Below are 19,976 nucleotides of genomic sequence, written 5' to 3' on the forward strand. Positions count from 1 at the left end.
TTCTGCTGCCCAGCATAGCCCCTCGGAAGGATCAGTTTATTTGCTTCTCTTCTGAATGTTCTTTATTGTGATTATGCCCTCAAAGGGGCTGCTTTACGCGTTTCGTTACTTACGATTGATTTTATCTTCGCGATTGGATCAGAACTTGTCCCATGCGCGCTTTACAAGTAGAGAATTAATAAGGAGAGATTGAATAAATAATGTTGCAGAGGATATATTTATAAACTATGTAGGCTTAACGCCACAGAATATCAGTTATTTAATAAAATAATAGTTTAATAAAGCAAAATATGAATTTGATATTGTAACATTAAGAATAGTAAAAATGTTGTGCATTTACTTATTAAACAAAAATTGTAAAAATACTATATTACGTAAGGACAACTAATACTCTTTTTGGGGATAAGAAGTATATGTACTCTTACTTTATCCTATATAGAATACAAATATTTAATTGAAGTATACCAATAATATCTGCTTAAATATAACTATTATGCATTAGGTATAAAACAAATTCTTGATATATATCTATATCTATCTATCTATCTATCTATCTATCTATATATATATATATATATATATATATATATATATATATATATATATATATATATATATATATATATAATTGTTTCAATATGATTAAAGTAAATACTAATTGCATTAACAGTATTTACAATATTTGTTTGGAATAACGGTATTAATGTTATACTTAAAATATCATTACTTACATTTGTACATTGTACTATTTACGTATCTACAAGAGAATATTTACAATTTTTCCAATAATACTATTTACATATTTACAATATTTAAATCATATGCATGTAGGGAAGTTGCAATAGATAGATCTGAGGGATCGTGAAAAATTTATGAAATTCACCAATGTAAATTATCCCTGCATACCATCACTATGTCAATATCTTAGGATTGCCAAAATGTTTCCTTCCACACTCTCACATTTTATTATTTACACATTTACAAAGATATTTACAAATGTTTAGAATACATTTACAAGCATACCTATACCAGTGTTAACAATCATTCGACAAGCTTAATACTTTGGTAGCCATATGGCAATGTCCTGAAGTATGTCTTACTGTCTGGGTGAAGACGGCGTCTTTTATTGTCAACTTTTTGACGTTTCTTAGTTTCGGGCCGGAACACAATCACAAACTGCAGGTTTGGAACAATCCTCCCTGGGTTATTTAACTATCTCTTGTCTATTTTATCGCGGACTAAATCATAAAAACGATCAAAATTTCCCTTCGCGTAAAAAGATTAAGAGTTATTTCCCTGATTTTCAATACATCGTGTACTTTCCCCGTCCCCAACTATTTAAGTGATATGTGTAATTCTAATCTTATCCTATGTATGTCCTATCTTATAAATGCATTAATTTTCCACCCATCCGGAACTTCGTTAGTTATTTCCTCCAGGTAAGAACCCAATGAAAGTGGAGGTTTCTCATTACGCAGCTGTACAAACATAATGCTATGGATATCGCAGTACAGCACATGATCCAGTCATAACTAACTCCTAAAGTTTTAGGGGAGCCAAAAAGCTGATGAACGCAACAAGGACTACATTCGAGAGCTTCCAAGGTTTGTTTCGTTTTCTATGTATTTATACATTACAATGAGGTGTCGCTCTCCAAGAGGTAATACAGTTTGTACATCTTATGGCGGTGCCCATAAGTAAATAAAAAATTCCGTAGTACCAACAATCATAGGTTGCGATAAATCCATTTTCTTTATCCATTTCCCATACAATGAATTCAGAATTATTTTAGAAAAATACTTCAGGCCATGGTTCAATTCAGTGTTTTCTTATATATTGTTATATATTTGCTGATACGAATTCCAAGAATCACGCCATTTTCCAAGAATTTACCCGAACTTTACCGAAGATTGCCGAAGTTTCCCAAAGATGATTTCTCTGGTACTTTCAGAAGTGACACATCTGTAAGTTTTGCAAATAACTACTTTGCATACAACTATACCTTGCAGTTTACTTATTTCAGTAAACTTTTTTGCAACATGTGTTTTGTTTCATAATGGTATACTTCTAAAATTTTCTTACAGACAATTTCATTTCTCCACTTCGATTTAATGTTTAAAACGGTAGAATTTTTCTTACATACGGAATACTTTCAACATACACATATTTTTTGTGGCATGTACCGTATAATATTTAGTAACAATATTTATAACATATACATTCATACATGCGTTTTGTTTTTGTTTGCAAGTATTTCTTTTGAACATAAAATTTTCCCTGCAAATAATTTTCCTATTCATGTTTGCATACAATTAAATTTTAAGACTATTTTTCACCCCGTTTGTTACATAAAGATAATTTTGAAAGAAAAATTTATATATACAACATTTATTTAAAACATTTGCAATATATATTTTTAGTTTTATTACATGCAATTTTGTTTCAACTTTAAGTTGAAGACATACCAAAGTTTTCGACAATACTGAATTGTTGTTTGCAATCGCCAAAATGTTTGCCCCATACGAAATATTTCTTAACATATAGTTTCGAATTAAACTTTTACAATATTTTGTTTCAATACATGCAATTTCCTTTCGCGTTTCAACTAAAAATATCAAACTTTTTGACAGCATGCAATCATTTTCACAGCCACTAATTTCTTGTTACATACATAACACCTTTCACCATACACAATTTTTTGTTTGTGTTTTTTGTATGTACATTCTTTTTCAAACATACATTTTACTACCAAGATTTACTTACATTTTCATAATTTTTTTATAAAATTTTCCGTAATAGACAATACCTGCATATTACAAACATTTGAAGTTTTGAAGCCTGAAATTTATTTTTTATCTAAAGTAATAATATGTATCTTATTCTTAAAGCTTCCAGTGTTGCTTCCAGTGTGTTATTAATTAGTCATCTATGCAAGGAACAGTCAAATTTTTTACTGAGTAAACATCGGCGCTGAGTGTTAACTTATAGATTTCCTTAATGCAAATCGTATTTGGTAACTTTAAACTACTCTAGTGAGTCAAATGTAAAATCATTACAATTAACTTACATACATTTATTAGTAACGAAACCATTGCATTTTTATAAGTAAAGATTTTAAAGTAATTAAACAGTAAATGAAGAATTATATTTTTACTTTAACTTAGTTAAGCAGTCACATAAATATACTAATATTTTTTTATTTTTTGTTTACTTTAATAAATACTAATATATATCTTTTATACATATAACAAGTTGAAAACACAGGAAAAAGTTGCAACTTATTTACAGATATGAAGAGGTTTTACTAAGAAAAATAAATTACATTACGTAAAGTTAATACATCAATAAATTTTGTAACAAATTTAATCTATTAATAATAATTCTGGAACCTAGAATAATTTGTCTGTTTGCAGCGTAGTTGTTCTGCAAACATTTGGAAAAAGAAAATTTTTATAATTTTTTTACTATTAAAATTACTGTTCAAAAACTTTTAGCACTAAGACTAAAGTTACCTAAGATTTCCACTAGAAAACGTACATTAACAATATCAGATTTTTAAGATTACTTTAAATATGATTTTAAAATACAAACACACTAACTTATTAGTTTCGTTGTTAATTTTGACGTTGGGGTTAAAGTATTTTTTGTTAATTTTGTTCATTGATAATTTTCTCTTAATTTTGCTTGTTACTAAAGTACTTTTCCTCATTTGGTACTATTATTTCTTTGTTCCTCTTATTATATTATTTTTGTTCACTGACTGAGAAATTTCTAATTGCACTAATTTGGTTGCTAATTTGATTTCGATAAACTATTCTGGAATTGAGAATATTTAGTTAATTCCTTATATTTTCAACAATGGACATGCTAATAAGCGATTCAACTAAAGTTGAAAGCGACTGTTTGTTTTATTGTTTTGCAAAAAAATCACTCCAAGTTTACATCGAAAATTATCGTGTTAAATATTGCAAAAAAATGTAATTATTTCTCAGTTCACAACTAAATTTTATATTAATTTGAATCAAAGTTTCTGTTGAGTTTTCATAAATGAAACGAATCGTATGTGCGTAACAAAGTAATGCGTAAAATTATGCAAAGTTATGTAATATTCTTCGAAGTTTGTGAAATTTTTATGTGATTACCACGATTTTACATAGTTATATATTATAAAATAATAAGCGTTTGTATATTATTATTAATATTACAAGTAATTACTAATTTATATCGTTATAACATTTTGTTAGCCATCTTGGTCACGTGACTTTTAAAGCGTCAGGGTACGAGATTTCAAACTAAGTGCATCTGGGTACGATATTACATTGTGTAAAGTATAAATTACGAGTAGTGAACCACCGCACTCCGTACAGAAAAATAAATTATAAAATGAAGGCAGTCCTGCTTGCGTTTGTATTCGCATCTGTGAAATTAATAATGTTACAGCACATTGTTATTTAAATTTATCAGAAAGTATAGAAAGATTTGACGATTAACTTTCAAATCTTGGGATATTTACAAAAACTAAGGTTTTTGTCACTTCGGAAAGTACAAGAGGCATTATGGATAATATCATATTCGAGAAAGTTCTGCTATATTCGGGAATCTTCAGGAGAAATTCTTGGACTTGCATAGAATTCTTGGAATTCGTGATTCTCAGAGCCTATATTACAATAGCGAAATTGGCAGCAGCCCAGTGTAGAAGAAGAAACAATATGGTAAACACTTTTCTGGTTGTGCTCTCCGTGTTGTGATTTCAAAGAGAGTAGCTTCGTTACGGGACTTTGTAAATTACAGTTATCCGGAACTACTAAGGAATTAAACAATAAAGGATTACATACATATTCAGTAAACAGCAAAACTTATCGAAGATTGTGATTTAGTTAGCGGAAACTACAAGTGCATTTGCGGATAAAGTTAAAACTATATATTTCAGTGATTTGCAAAAGTGACGCAAGTTTGTGATGTCGTAAGCTTTTAACTATGTCTATACTGAATAACGCAGCTAATTTAATGTATTGCAAAATTTCTATAGTATATTTAGTAAGATCTAAAAAAACAAAATTCGCAAATTGGAAATTGATTCTTTCTTGAACTGTGATTAATCATTAAAACAATGGAAACGCGTATTGTGACCTGCACCGTGTTGGCTACAAGAGAAGCACGAGGGTATGAAAACCCTGAAGAAGATTTAATGCAATGCCATTCTGTGAGTTTGAGGGTAAGCAATGAATCATATGCAAAGTTATTGCAAGCATTGTTCTTACAGGTTTAACTGAAGATGAGCGCAATGAGTTCATAGGTAATCTACATAACTTATCACCAGTTCTGTACCAGAGCCAGTAATTTATTGTGCTGGAACGAGTGAATATTTTCGTATTGTCAATATTACAACCAAGTATTATACTTATTTCGGACTTACAGGAAAGGAAGCTGCAATTAAACGTATGCGCACAAATGGAATTGATGAATCCGAAAAATATATTAATTCATTATTTGAATTTGGAAAGGAGCATGCGTTAAACGACGCCGACAATCACACGTATGATGGCATAAAAATAGAAAGTTCTACTTTAATGATCAAGAAACCAATGAAGTCAAAAGTCAAAATTGAGCCTCCAAGTTCTGTTTCTCAGCGTTGGAAATATTTAAAAATTTTATTTGGTGACAAAGTAACATTCAAAATTCATTGCCGATTAACGTAAAAGTGGGGGTTAGTCTATAGGCTTGGAGAAATATAACGATCTTTTGCTAAATATGAAACAGTATAATATACCAATGGAAAAGGATGTTTATTTTCTTCCGAAATGTACCATTCTTCGAAAGGCTAGGTCCAAACAAAATCTCCGATAAGTATATGCATTAAAAGTCATCACGAACGATTGTTGAGACAAGTAAAGCATTTGTGTGTCAATGCTAAAGTTGACATTGAAATCTGTGATGGTTGTACTATTCAGGATACGGAAAAGTTCCAAAATAATATAGTCCCTCATAACCAAATTGTCATCTACGAGAAGAATCGTTTGACTCGGGACTATAATGTAATTTTTCCGGGAATACATGCATCAAACTAAGTTTTGATTTTTTTCGGTGAAGGGCACTAAAAATTAATTATCAATATTATGATCCTTACTAAGTAATAAAAGTTATTGTCAGTATTGTTTGGAAGGGTGTCATAATGCAGAAAATAGTAAGTGTAATTTCAAACGCACGATGTGCTATAGGTATCACGAAGTTTCTGATGATGCTGATATTAAACGAGTGTGATGATTCCTATATACTTTTTTGTGCGAGAGAATATTTACCAATCATAAAATGATAATCGGACGTGGGAAGACCTAATACGAAACAAAGAGAATCTGTGCCCAGTGATATGGTTGACATGCTTGACTTAAGTCTGAACACGAATGTTTTGAACATTATTGTAAAACGGGTTATAAACATGCGAACGATGAAAACGTTTGTTTTATTTAGGGTGCTACGCTGCAGCATTTATATAACTTTTTGTACATAATCTTTGATGTAGATGCGATGTTACTTCCTAAAACTAAACGGTGAGAACATGGACATCGCATGAATTTCGTGAATTGTGCTCATACCTGCTACAATTGTAAAGACAGCGATGGATACTCCATGCTCTGTGTGTGCGAATAAAAAATCAACTCGTTTGATTTCCAAGACATTGATGTATTTGTTAGTTTCGTTTTAAGAAGTCCATCAACTCTAAAAAAGTTAATTATACCTTACCATAATGACAGTAACAATGAGATGCAACTCTGAGCTATAATAATGATAATATCACATCATTTTTTACCCACAATGATAATGTCAGAGCAAAAAATTGTTGAAATGAATTAGAAAAAAACATTTCTCTGATACGTATTTGTATAAGGAATTTGTAAAACTACACAAAACTTTTCGTTTATCTGTAAATTTTAAGATCTGAGATTTAGCATGTCTTTTGAAGAACACTTTCGAGAACCAAAATTATTTTGGTTCGGTTCCCGCATTGACTATTTTGATCCTGAATCGCGGAGCACGGAAAAGCGACAGCAACTTATCGACTAGCACAATGAATTTAGTGCAAGTGGCGAACATTATGATGTGCACCAGAAGATGGAGAAGTATTGCCGAAATTATGTCAAAATTTCAAGAGTCCGTAATTATGTTCTGAATCTTTATTGAGGAGAAAACCAATGGTATAGAGTATTTATTTCCTCGTCAACTGTTACTAGTTTGGCAATACTGACCTACCGTCCTTATATTTACCAAAAGAGGTTATTAAAATTGTTCCACTCTATGGGTTCAACCACCTTCACCAGCAACGCCTGAACGCATTCTACTGGTTACGATACTTAGAAGGTACCTGAGGTAATGGAATCCGTAATTCCGGGAATGAATTAGAAAATCGTTTCGGGAGGTATAAGGTCGATGGGCTTAAAACCCGAACGAATACTTTTTTCGAACTTCATGCGTGTTACTCCACTTCGAGACATGAGTTTACATTCCACCATTAAGCAAGGTACATCCGTACAAGACCGGTATGAAAGATCAACCATGAAAATAGCATTCCTGAAGAAATTAAATCTTAATGTCATTGAGATGTGGGAATGCGAATAAGATCACCGAGTGAAAAACGACTAAGAGTTACAAGTGCATAAAAAGTGAATATAATGATCTTGTCGATCACCTGATACCTAATAATGATTCTCTAGCTGAGCGTACTGAATGTTCTAATGCCCTATACGAATATACCAGCGAAGAGACCTTGGGATATTATGATGTAACATCCTTGGAGGATGGCGCGTAAACCGAAGCCTGTAGGTAAGCTAAAAATATACATGGAACCGAATTTTCCATTAGTGGAAACTATTCGTGAACTTGTTAGGTGCACCAACTTCCCTCCGAAAAATCGGGATTTTCCGAAATAAAATGAAATGAAATCTTTGAGTTTTACGTCCCACGGTTATGTCGGTTAGGCTAAAGGAGACGGTGGTGATGAGTAATGAATGAAATCGTGCAATGAAGAAAGTAGGAGGAAACGGGAGAACCTCGAGAAAACCCACGCACACGGTGTTTGTCCAACACAAGGTTCACTTGGCGGGGGCTGGGATCGAACTCGGAACCCCAAGTACCAGAGGTGAACGCTCTACCACTGAGCGACAGCGGCCCGCTCGGGATTTTCCTATTCTACCATTTACGAGTAATAGCAGACTTATATTTGGGTTGTGCCGAACGTCTGTAGAAGAACGTATTAACAATTCCACACACAATGATTTCGAGCGTGCCTTAATTGAGACCTACTGTACCCCTGAACTCCATACAGCATTACTGGATTGAAACAAAACACTGCAAGTGATTGAAGTTTGGGAGTCCGAATTAGTTCTGGGAATGGTAATTCAAATAGTATGTGTAATGATTACGTGAATTCTTTCCTGAAAATGAAGCAGGAATCTTCAGGATTTCCTGCTTGGTGTAAGACTAGAAAAACAAAGAAAGGTACATTGCAGACTATTATGCCCATAAAGGCATACAGTTAACGGAAGAAAACATTGAATCGAACCATGGTCTGACGTGTTTTTCTAAAGTGTTTCTCAATTCGTTGAATGGAGTATGGAGACGGAAACGGATTTATCGCAATTTGTGATATTCATTACTCCGGGAAAAGATTTAACTTGATGATGGACACCGGAATACGAGGTAAAAACTGTTTTATCTCTTGAAGAGCGGCATCTCATGGTAACTAATGAAAACATAAAGAAACTGTGAAAGTTCTCGAATGTCGTGCTTGCCGCGTTCATCAGCTTTCGGACACCTAAAACTTTAGGAATTAGTTGTGAATATAGGGTCAGGTGTGCTGTACTGCGATACCGATAGTGTTATGTTTGTACAGCCGTGTAATGGGAAACCTCCACTTTCATTGGTTTTCTACCTGGGTGAAATAGCTAACGAAGTTCCGGATGGGTGGGAAATTAAATCATTTATAGGATAGGACATACATAGGATAAAATTAAATTACGCTCATCGTTTAAATGAGGTGGGGACGGGAAAGTACAGGATGTATTGAAAATTAGGGAAATAAATTTATATCAATGGACGCGTCAGGATATTTTGATCATTTTTATTATTTAGTCCGCGATAAAGTTGACAAAAAGCAGTTAAACAACCCAGGGAGGACAGTTCTAAACTTAGAGTTCGTGATTGTGTTCTGAGCCGAAATTAAGAAACGCCAAAAGGTTAACAATAAAAAACGCCGTCTTCACCCAGACAGTAAGACGTACTTCAGGACATTGTCATATGGCTACCAAAGTATTAGACATATCAAATGATTGTCAATACTGGTATCAGTGTCCGTGTAAATGTGTTATAAACATTTGTAAATATCTTTGTAAATATGCAAATAATAAAATGTGTGAGTGTGAAAGGAAACATCGTGTCAATCATACCTTGCAGTCTTAAGATATGGACATGTTCATGGAATGCTGGGATAATTTACATTGGTGAATTTCATAAATTTTTCACGATCCCTCACATCCATCAGGTGGCACTTCTCCTACATGTGTATATGGTAAATATTGTAAACATATAAATAGTATTATCGTATGTACTGTAAATATTATATTCTAAGTATTGTAAAGATTCTATATATGTAAATAGTACAATGTAAATGTGTAAATACTGTTAATGCAATTAATATGTACTTTTATTATATTTGAATAATTTGTTGAACATATATATACATGTATATATATATATATATATATATATATATATATGTGTGTGTGTGTGTGTGTGTGTGTATTTAAAAATAATAAATAATAATATTAATTTCAATAATAAGCTTTATTCCTAACGCAAAATACCTATATATAAGCAGATATTATTGGTATCCTACCTAGGTATAATTAAATATGTGTATTCTTTATAAGATAAAGTTAGAGTACATATAATTCTTATCCGGAAAAGGTGTATCAGTTATCGTTACGTAATATCGTATCTTTAAAATTTTTCTTCAATAAGTCATTAAACAACATTTATACTATTCTTAATATTACAGTATAAAATTCATATAATGCTTCATTAAACTATTATTTTATTAAATAACTGATGTTGTGAAGCATTAAGCCCTCATAGTTTGTAAATATATCCTCTCGAACAGTATTTATTCAATCACTCGGAATTAAATCCTTTACGTGTAAAACGCGCATGGAACAAGTGCTTGTCCAATCACAAAGATAAAATCAATCGCAAGTAACAATACACGTAATGCAGACCCTTTGAGGGCAGGATCAGAACAAAGAACATTCAGCAAAGATGCAAGAAAACTGATAATTTCGGAGAGCGACGTGGTTACCAGAGCAAAGGGACAATAAGTGAGAAAGTAGGTAAAAGCTGTAGCGTGTGACAAACAAAGAGCAATAAGCTAAGAAGCAGTCAAGCAGGTCCCTTTAGCATTATATAAACAAAAGTAAATAATCTTTCTATTCTTTAGCGGTCATGGCTACCTGGTGATACATAACTTTGAACTCAATTTTTCTCTTATTCTAAGTACCCTCCCTACATTAAGTTACATTAAATCAACTTTTCTCCTATTCCTCCTATTTCTGCTCCAGATGATCAAAGTGTTTCTCATTTCTTTGAATTCTTCAACAAAGTTAAGAAGGAAATCCAACTGTTCGGTGTTTGACATATAAATGCTTGATATCCTAAGATATGATATCATGCGCAATTAAACTGATTATAGAGTTAGATTAAGGGGTTGCAATCAGAGTATATTAACAAAATGTTTCCTAAGAATTTAATTATATAGGCGTAGATCCAATGGGGCTATAGCCCCCCTTGACGCTTAGGTATACACTGGATAAGGGGGCCTCGGTGGCTCAGTGGTAGAGCGTTCACCTCTGGTGTTTGTTGTCCCGGGTTCGTTCTCAGCCCCCGCCAAGTGAACTTTGTGGTGGACAAACACCATGTGCGTGGGTTTCCTCGGGGTTTTCCCGTTTCCTTCCACTTTCTTCATTCCACCATTTCATTCATTACTCATCATCACCGTCCCCTTTAGCCTTACCGGCATAAGCGTGGGACGTAAAACTCGAAGATTTCATTTCATTTCATTTTTACACTGGATGAAATTGACTTCAATCCTATTTTACACTGGATAAAGCGGCAAACAGTGGTTTGCCCCTCCCTTGATCATATCCTGGATCCGCCACAATATATATATATATATATATATATATATATATATATATATATATATATATATATGTGTGTGTGTGTGTGTGTGTGTGTGTGTGTGTCTGTATGTGAGTCTGGTTTGTAGTAGTAAGTGAACGTAATGAGTAAACGAAAATAAAATGAGATAGATACAGTGGATTGCTGGAACATATGAAATGTACATAAATTAATATAGGCGAAGTAAATAGATAATTAGACGAAAGAACATACATATTACTACAAATAAGGGAAGAAAATGAATACATAATTAATTAAATATACATTTTAAACAGAATGATGAAACTACACATCGCAACTTATTCTTGTTCCCATAATTAATTGTTATTATTGTACTTTTTAGGGTTTATTTTCTATTTGCTCACGTGGAATAACATTTCGTACTTAACTTGAGTCAACTTGATATCCTGCTTTATAGGGCATATATGTTACTCATATGTTGTATTTTGGACGAGTTCGAATATGCACTAAAAACCTGAAGTGGAGTAAAATTTCAGAAATCTAGGCAGAAACATCAAGCATTTTCCAAAGTGACCATTTAAATTTATTTTCTTATGGCAGCTAACAAAGTAAAATGAAGACCAATAACCTGTGACTTGTATAAAGGAGCATAAATGAACTATAAGCGTAAGGAGCATAAAGAACTTTTATAAGGGAACATTCCTTATGGACGTTCACCGTGTTCGTCTAATTCTTGAACTTTTGCTTCAGTCTAGTAACGTTACTCCATTGCATAACTTCTCATTCTTTTGATAGTATTAGATTTCTTGCATGTCGGCATCTAAGGCCATTTAGCCCGTCATGTACACTCATGTCCAAAATGACTGTCATATATCTATAACTGTTTTCTTGTAAGAATATAATTTGATAATGATTTTGCAGTGAAATTTTATTACTGATACTATGTGTACCTAGGTATAACCGGAAAATGTATATTTCTGGTAAGTTTAATAGAAAAAGAATTATAAATACGAAAATTAGAATGAGAAAAACAAAATGTTGCTCAATGGAAAAGAAAGTTTTATTTTCGTTTTATTGTTTTGTTTACTGCTCTTTTGGCGTGAAATTTACCTGATATATGTCTTTGCCGATTATATATATACTAATATTGTAAGAAATGCCGGGCGAATTCTTTATCAAATTATATTCCTACAACATGTTTATAGGCATACGACAATAATTTTGGACATGAGGATGACAGCCCTCGGCGAGCACACAATCCGAAGAAAGAAAACGGCCTGGGACCTGTATGTTAGTTACCATGCCGGCATTTCCTTGGTGTGAGTGAGGGAAACATAGGATAAATCTCACTCAGGATGGCTAACTGAAAGAAACTGTTACACTTTTACGACCAAGTGTTCCTACCGGGTTCAAAGGCCGGACTGCTCGCACCAAAGGAGAGAGGGTTAGCGACTACGCCATGCGGGGCCACTTCTCATTTTTTTTTTGAATTAATTATATTGAAATAAACCATTAAAGAAAAGGATAACAAAACTTTCGTTTTAATTTGAAGATCTTTCAGCGTTGTTTGATGTTTGACTTACAAGGAAAGAAAACAGGTTAAATAAGGGGTAGAGATTAAATCTATGTATATTATATGGACGGGTCAAAATTAAGTCATCTTTTCAAAAATTAAAAAAAAATAAAATAAAATGTCAATTTCGTATCAGAAAACCTAAGTCAGAGATTAATTCAATTACAAACAGATTACGCTGGAAGTTCTAGTGATAAAGAAACAACTGCTTTGTTCCTGCATTAATTATAGTACCTTTGCTTTATATTCTGAAAAAGAACTTCGAAAGTAAATACGCTTTATACCACTATAACTTTCACCCGTCCATATAAAAGGGTAAAAGTATATGAAACAAGAGCAGTAACACAGCATCTATTGCGAGTAGAAACAATTTGGACTGAATACTCTCTTTGACATCAAAGCAAGGGATGAGAATGGAATTTTGGAAACATTTATGACAGTTCAATTTTGTTCTGCGAACTTTGGCACCAAAGGTGGAAAAGGAGACCGATTATCTACAATTCTGAGATTTTTTATATATAAATTCTTTGGTAAAACCATCGAACAAATATTTCTGAGTTTTCGAAAATTCCTTTTCAAGGGATACGAGAATATAAATTATATAATATCCAAATTTTCCTTTCTTTATTGAGGAAGCACAAAATTTAAGGATTCGTTTGAGTTAAAGAATGAATTCGGCATATAAAGTTTATATGAATTTGGCATATAGAAACACTTAATTAAAAATAACATAATGCGTGCTTCATCGTTTTCTGTAAATGACCCCTCAAAGGGAGGAAGGTTTGCAATTTATATACTACTGAAATTTTCCTTATATATTTACAAAATGCTGAATGATAGGATTCGCTTAAATTTGATACATGATATTCGGGTAATAAAATAAAACCTTAAATAAAATTAATAGAACACATGTTTCGGCGTTTTGGAAACTTCCACTTCTAGAGGAAATAGGAAACTTATTTAATAGCCAAAATTCCCTTTCATCATCGAGAAATAGCCAAATGTAAGGTATTTTGTTTAAGTTAGGAAAGCGGAATTTGGTATAACAACTGTAAATTAAAAATAATGTTTCGTTATTTTCGAAAATTAAGCTCCTACAGACAAAATGGAAAAATTTTTTCCACTATTTATTCAGAACGTGCGTAATATTAAGATTCGCTTGAGTTGGAGTTCCAAAGTTCATTATATAAAAAACTACTAATAAAAATTAGGTAATACGTATTTCATCGTATTTAAAAAAAAAATACGTATGCTTAAGGAGGTAATCGGATTCAAATGTTTTACTAGAGTACTGCATGAATGCCGAAGGATAGGAAAACAAAAGACAGCATATAAACTACTCAGTAAAACTAAGCCGAAACGTAGGGAATAGCTTACTTAAAAAAATATTTTAATAATATATAGGCATTTTCTTTTACCCTCCGCATTAAAAGCGACGTGATCCGTTGTTTATAATCGCATAACATAAAACACACTAAACACTTGGAAATTAATTTTGAAACTTACGGGGTTTATTCTATGAATCTAATGTTGACAGTTCATGTGTAATGTCGCCTTCGCGCGATCGGATAGCCCCGATGAAAATTGGCCCATTGAATGGCCACCAGTTTTGATGACCTGAAAAACGGGAAAGAAATGTGATTCTAGTGAAAAAGAATAGAAAAGAACAATAGGAGATTCATTTAACTGAAATGAACTATAACAACAACAGACTATGTGGTGTCCCATGATAACACATAACAGAACTTCATTACCAAAACATTACATAATACATACAATTCTATAAAATGCGCTGTAACAGAAAAATAACAGTATAATCAACATTACATCTAAATAGAATTATTTATATATATATATATATATATATATATATATATATATATATATATATATATATATATATATATATATATATTCATTATAGAACCTAAGTAACATATTCTCTTTCTTCTTTCCAGGTGCATATATTCAGAGACATTTCAGACAACCATGGATTATGTTCAAGTAAGTACATAAAATTTAAGGTAGATTTAAGTTTCATTCATTTAAATATTTTGATTTCCCAAAGATACGTTGAGTTAGTTAACCGTAATTAAGTTAGGTTTCGTAGGTAAGTATTATGCAGATAGGTTGAACATAATTTGTTAAGTAATTCCAAGATTGATTTAGTCAAGTATTTGAAGGTAAGCATCCAAAAGATAGATTTATGTTAAGTTAGATTGTTTATTAATTCCAAAAGCAACTGTTATGTGAAACTTCACGCTTCTAAAGAACTAAAATACAACATCAAAATGGAAGGCATGTCGAGTAATATTTGTGACGATAATACGAATCCTTACTGTACTTCTTTCATGCATAAGCGAGTAGCGAAGCCTGTACTAACCTGGTGCAAAACAGAAATTTCAACTTTTCTAAACCACGTGATATCGTACATTTGTAATTACGTAAACATTTATTCACAAGTCTTTTATTTATATATTTCATAAATTACTAATATATATATATATATATATATATATATATATATATATATATATATATATATATATATATATGTATGTATTTAAAGTATATTTACACATCCTAACGTTTAATTTCGATGATTACAGAATGGATTGCAGTTTATTAATATCAATTAACAGTCAACTCTTAAGTCAATATTTAAATAATTAAAGCCAAAATATATAGTAGAACCTTATTTGGAATGCTATCAAGCTATGTACGTTAAGTATTAGAAATACAATATTCGTTAGGGATTCATGTACAATGAATAATTTCGTTACATTCGCGATGCGTTTCATTCACATGCACTGGTGGAGCCTCTGCAGGTTGGTTTCTGCAACTGTCCTACTGTCTCTAATTCAACTGGTGATGAGTATATAACTCAAGGATATGCGATCTCCACGTATGCCAGAAAAGACATACCAGCATTATAAAGTATTTACGATACTTCCATGCACATATTGTATCCAATATTTCAAAACTGTTTCACTTGCATTCGTATTGATATTATTTTGTCATGATAAACATGAATATCAGGATCTAAACTTAATTAATCGACGATTGTAATGGATTTGCATTATGACGACCATGCAATAGCCGCCACAATATCTTTCCAATTATATAAAAGTAAACCAAAATCTCTACATTTAAGTAACAAATTGTCTGCTTTTGTTTTTCCTGAAAATGAACAGTTAATTATGCACAACAACCATCTTCGAATATTTTACATTTCTCGTTTTATGTAACGAAATTATTCATTGTACATGAATCCCTAACGAATATTGTATTTCTAATACTTAACGTACATAGCTTGATAGCATTCCAAATAAGGTTCTACTATATATTTTGACTTTAGTTATTGAAATATTGACTTAAGAGTTGACTGTTAATTGATATTAATAAACTGCAATCCATTCTGTAATCATCGAAATTAAAGGTTAGGATGTGTAAATATACTTTAAATACATACATATATATATATATATATATATATATATATATATATATATATATATATATATATATATATTAGTAATTTATGAAATACATAAATAAAAGACTTGTGAATAAATGTTTACGTAATTACAAATGTACGATATCACGTGGTTATGAAAGTTGAAATTTCTGTTTTGCACCATGTTAGTACAGGCTTCGCTACTCGCTTATGCATGAAAGAAGTACAGTAAGGATTCGTATTATCGTCACAAATATTACTCGACATGCCTTCCATTTTGATGTTGTATTTTAGTTCTTTAGAAGCGTGAAGTTTCACATAACAGTTGCTTTTGGAATTAATAAACAATCTAACTTAACATAAATCTATCTTTTGGATGCTTACCTTCAAATACTTTGATAAAATCAATCTTGGAATTACTTAACAAATTATGTTCAACCTATCTGCATAATACTTACCTACGAAACCTAACTTAATTACGGTTAACTAACTCAACGTATCTTTGGGAAATCAAAATATTTAAATGAATGAAACTTAAATCTACCTTAAATTTTATGTACTTACTTGAACACAATCCATGGTTGTCTGAAATGTCTCTGAATATATGCACCTGGAAAGAAGAAAGAGAATATGTTACTTAGGTTCTATAATGAATATATATATATATATATATATATATATATATATATATATATATATAAATAATTCTATTTAGATGTAATGTTGATTATACTGTTATTTTTCTGTTACAGCGCATTTTATCAAATTGTATGTATTATGTAATATTTTGGTAATTAAGTTCTGTTATGTGTTATCATGGGACACCACATAGTCTGTTGTTGTTATAGTTCATTTCAGTTAAATGAATCTCCTATTGTTCTTTTCTATTCTTTTTCACTAGAATCACATTTCTTTCCCGTTTTTCAGGTCATCAAAACTTGTGGCCATTCAATGGGCCAATTTTCATCGGGGCTATCCGATCGCGCGAAGGAGACATTACACATGAACTGTCAACATTAGATTCATAGAACAAACAACGTAAGAATGGATTGCAGTTTATTAATATCAATTAACAGTCAACTCTTAAGTCAATATTTCAATAATTAAAGCCAAAATATATAGTAGAACCTTATTTGGGATGCTATCAAGCTATGTATGTTAAGTATTAGAAATACAATATTCGTTAGGGATTCATGTACAATGAATAATTTCGTTACATAAAACGAGAAATGTAAAATATTCGAAGATGGTTGTTGTGCATAATTAACTGTTCATTTTCAGGAAAATCAAAAGCAGACAATTTGTTACTTAAATGTAGAGATTTTGGTTTACTTTTATATAATTGGAAAGATATTGTGGCGGCTATTGCATGGTCGTCATAATGCAAATCCATTACAATCGTCGATTAATTAAGTTTCTATCCTGATATTCATGTTTATCATGACAAAATAATATCAATACGAATGCAAATGAAACAGTTTTGAAATATTGGATACAATATGTGCATGGAAGTATCGTAAATACTTTATAATGCTGGTATGTCTTTTCTGGCATACGTGGAGATCTCATATCCTTGAGTTATATACTCATCACCAGTTGAATTAGAGACAGTAGGACAGTTGCAGAAACCAACCTGCAGAGGCTCCACCAGTGCATGTGAATGAAACGCATCGCGCGTGTACTGCTGCCATGTGTTTCCTCTCTCGATATCCGTTTCAGTGCAGTGTGTGATGGGTAAGACAAAGAACCTGAGTGCATTTGACCGTGGTAAAATTGTGGGGCCAGACGACTGGTTGGCTTCATTTCGGAAGTGGCTGCGACACTCGGATTTTCAATGGCGATTGTGTCAAGTATGTGTCAAGCATGGTACCTGGATTCCCGTATAACCGCACCTGCAGTTGCGATCAGAGGCGTGCAGACGACAGAGATAGGCGCCGACTTGCCCGCATCGTAACAGCCGATAGAAGGGCGATAGTGCGTCAAATCGCGGAGAGGTTCAATGCAAGACAACAACGCCGTGTTAACAGCCACACAATCCACAGCCACCTACTCGCCATGGGGTACAGAATCCCTCGGCCCACGCGAGTAGCCTTTCTAACCGCAGAACACAGAAAACAACGTCTAGCACGTCCAAAGTAATACCGCCACTGGGCAGTGGAAATATAGAAAAAGGTTCACTGGACAGATGAGTCACGTTTTACATTGCTAATGCCGATAAACGGGTAAGGTGCATCACCAACCGCACAAATCAATGGATCCATCGTGTCAGCAGGAAACTACGCAGTGGTGGTGGTATTATCATCTGGGGCATGTTTACTTGGATTGCAATTGGTTCCCTATCACATGTGACACGGTCCCTCACAGGTGAATGCTACCAGGATCTTCTGGATGACTATGTACAATCATTTTCTCGGCTGCAATATCCGAATAGTGACCTCATTTTTCAGCAAGATATTGCGCCGGCCCACCACTCTAGGACTGCTGCAGACTGGTTTGATGAACACTCCTCTGATCTGGCAACACTTCCCTAACCATCACGGTCACCGAATCTCAATCCTATCGACCACATCTGAGACGCCATGAAATGACACCTTCGGGCTATGCACTGTCTTCGAACCAACATGTGGACTCTGTGGGAGACTGCAGCAGATATGGATTGAGATGCCGCAACAACATTTCTGGAGCCTTTTGGAGTTCATGTCGCGGTGGGTAGCAGCAATTATCGGAGCGGAAGGTGGTGCTACACGGTATCAGGTAGATGTCTCTATTTCAACTGGTCATTAGTTTATGTATTATTGGTATTTTATTATGAAACGGTGTAACATGAATGTTAACAACAAAAAACATACCATGTTATCCCCTCTCCCTATGTAAGAATGAACCAAGAATAAGAATTATACAAGTAGAATCTCCAAGCACGCAGAAATTAATATTGCAATTAAATCTTCATAAACTTACATGCTTACTGTCGCTAACGCATCTACTCGCTACGGACGCATTCCCTCGCGGACTTCTCTGCTGAGCTTCTGCCCTGATTCTTTTAGATATAATTCGGGCTTTCTAGTAGTCACCTAACATAACTTTGTTTGTGTTTTAAAGTTAAAAGTGTTTTCCGCACTGTAGTTCTTATGTCATATGGCGCACAGTAATTATATCCTCCTAAAGTCGACCTACGCCCATTAATGTATTTCCTCTCTTAAGAAACACATTCTAAGACCGTAAGTGCATTCCATGCAAAGAGAAGTTCATATTTAATTAATACATGTATCCTTTTGTTTGGCAAACTATTCTAATTTACGCTACTTTATTTCTACGCTAATCTATATTTTTCTATTCTCTGTTCTTTTTCTCGATTTTCTTCTATAGTTTATTACGCAACTTTACTGTACTCTATTACTTTTTAGCTGTTTTATACTATTCTATTTCAACATGTCCTATTCGTCGATGCTTCCCTTATGGTACGCTATTTTCTTTTTTAGTCTAGGTTACTTTACTCATGTCTATTCTACGCTACTCTATGATTCGTTACAATATGCCTATCGAACACATTTGCTAAAACGTCATATTTATTCATTTATTCAGAAAAGCATTTTCAATTCTTAATGACTGTTTAATATTGTTCAACTAGTTCTAACTTACACCCCTTCGAGCACATAATGAAGTAGCGCTATAGATTGTTATATACATATAATTAACTCACAACGTTTCCTTCTCTTGAATTCCTAATACAACATAACACTGGTAGTAACCAAATCGTCA

This window comes from Thermobia domestica, chromosome 12 (assembly GCF_964235325.1).
Source record: "Thermobia domestica chromosome 12, izTheDome1.hap1.1, whole genome shotgun sequence".
NCBI lineage: Eukaryota > Metazoa > Arthropoda > Insecta > Zygentoma > Lepismatidae > Thermobia > Thermobia domestica.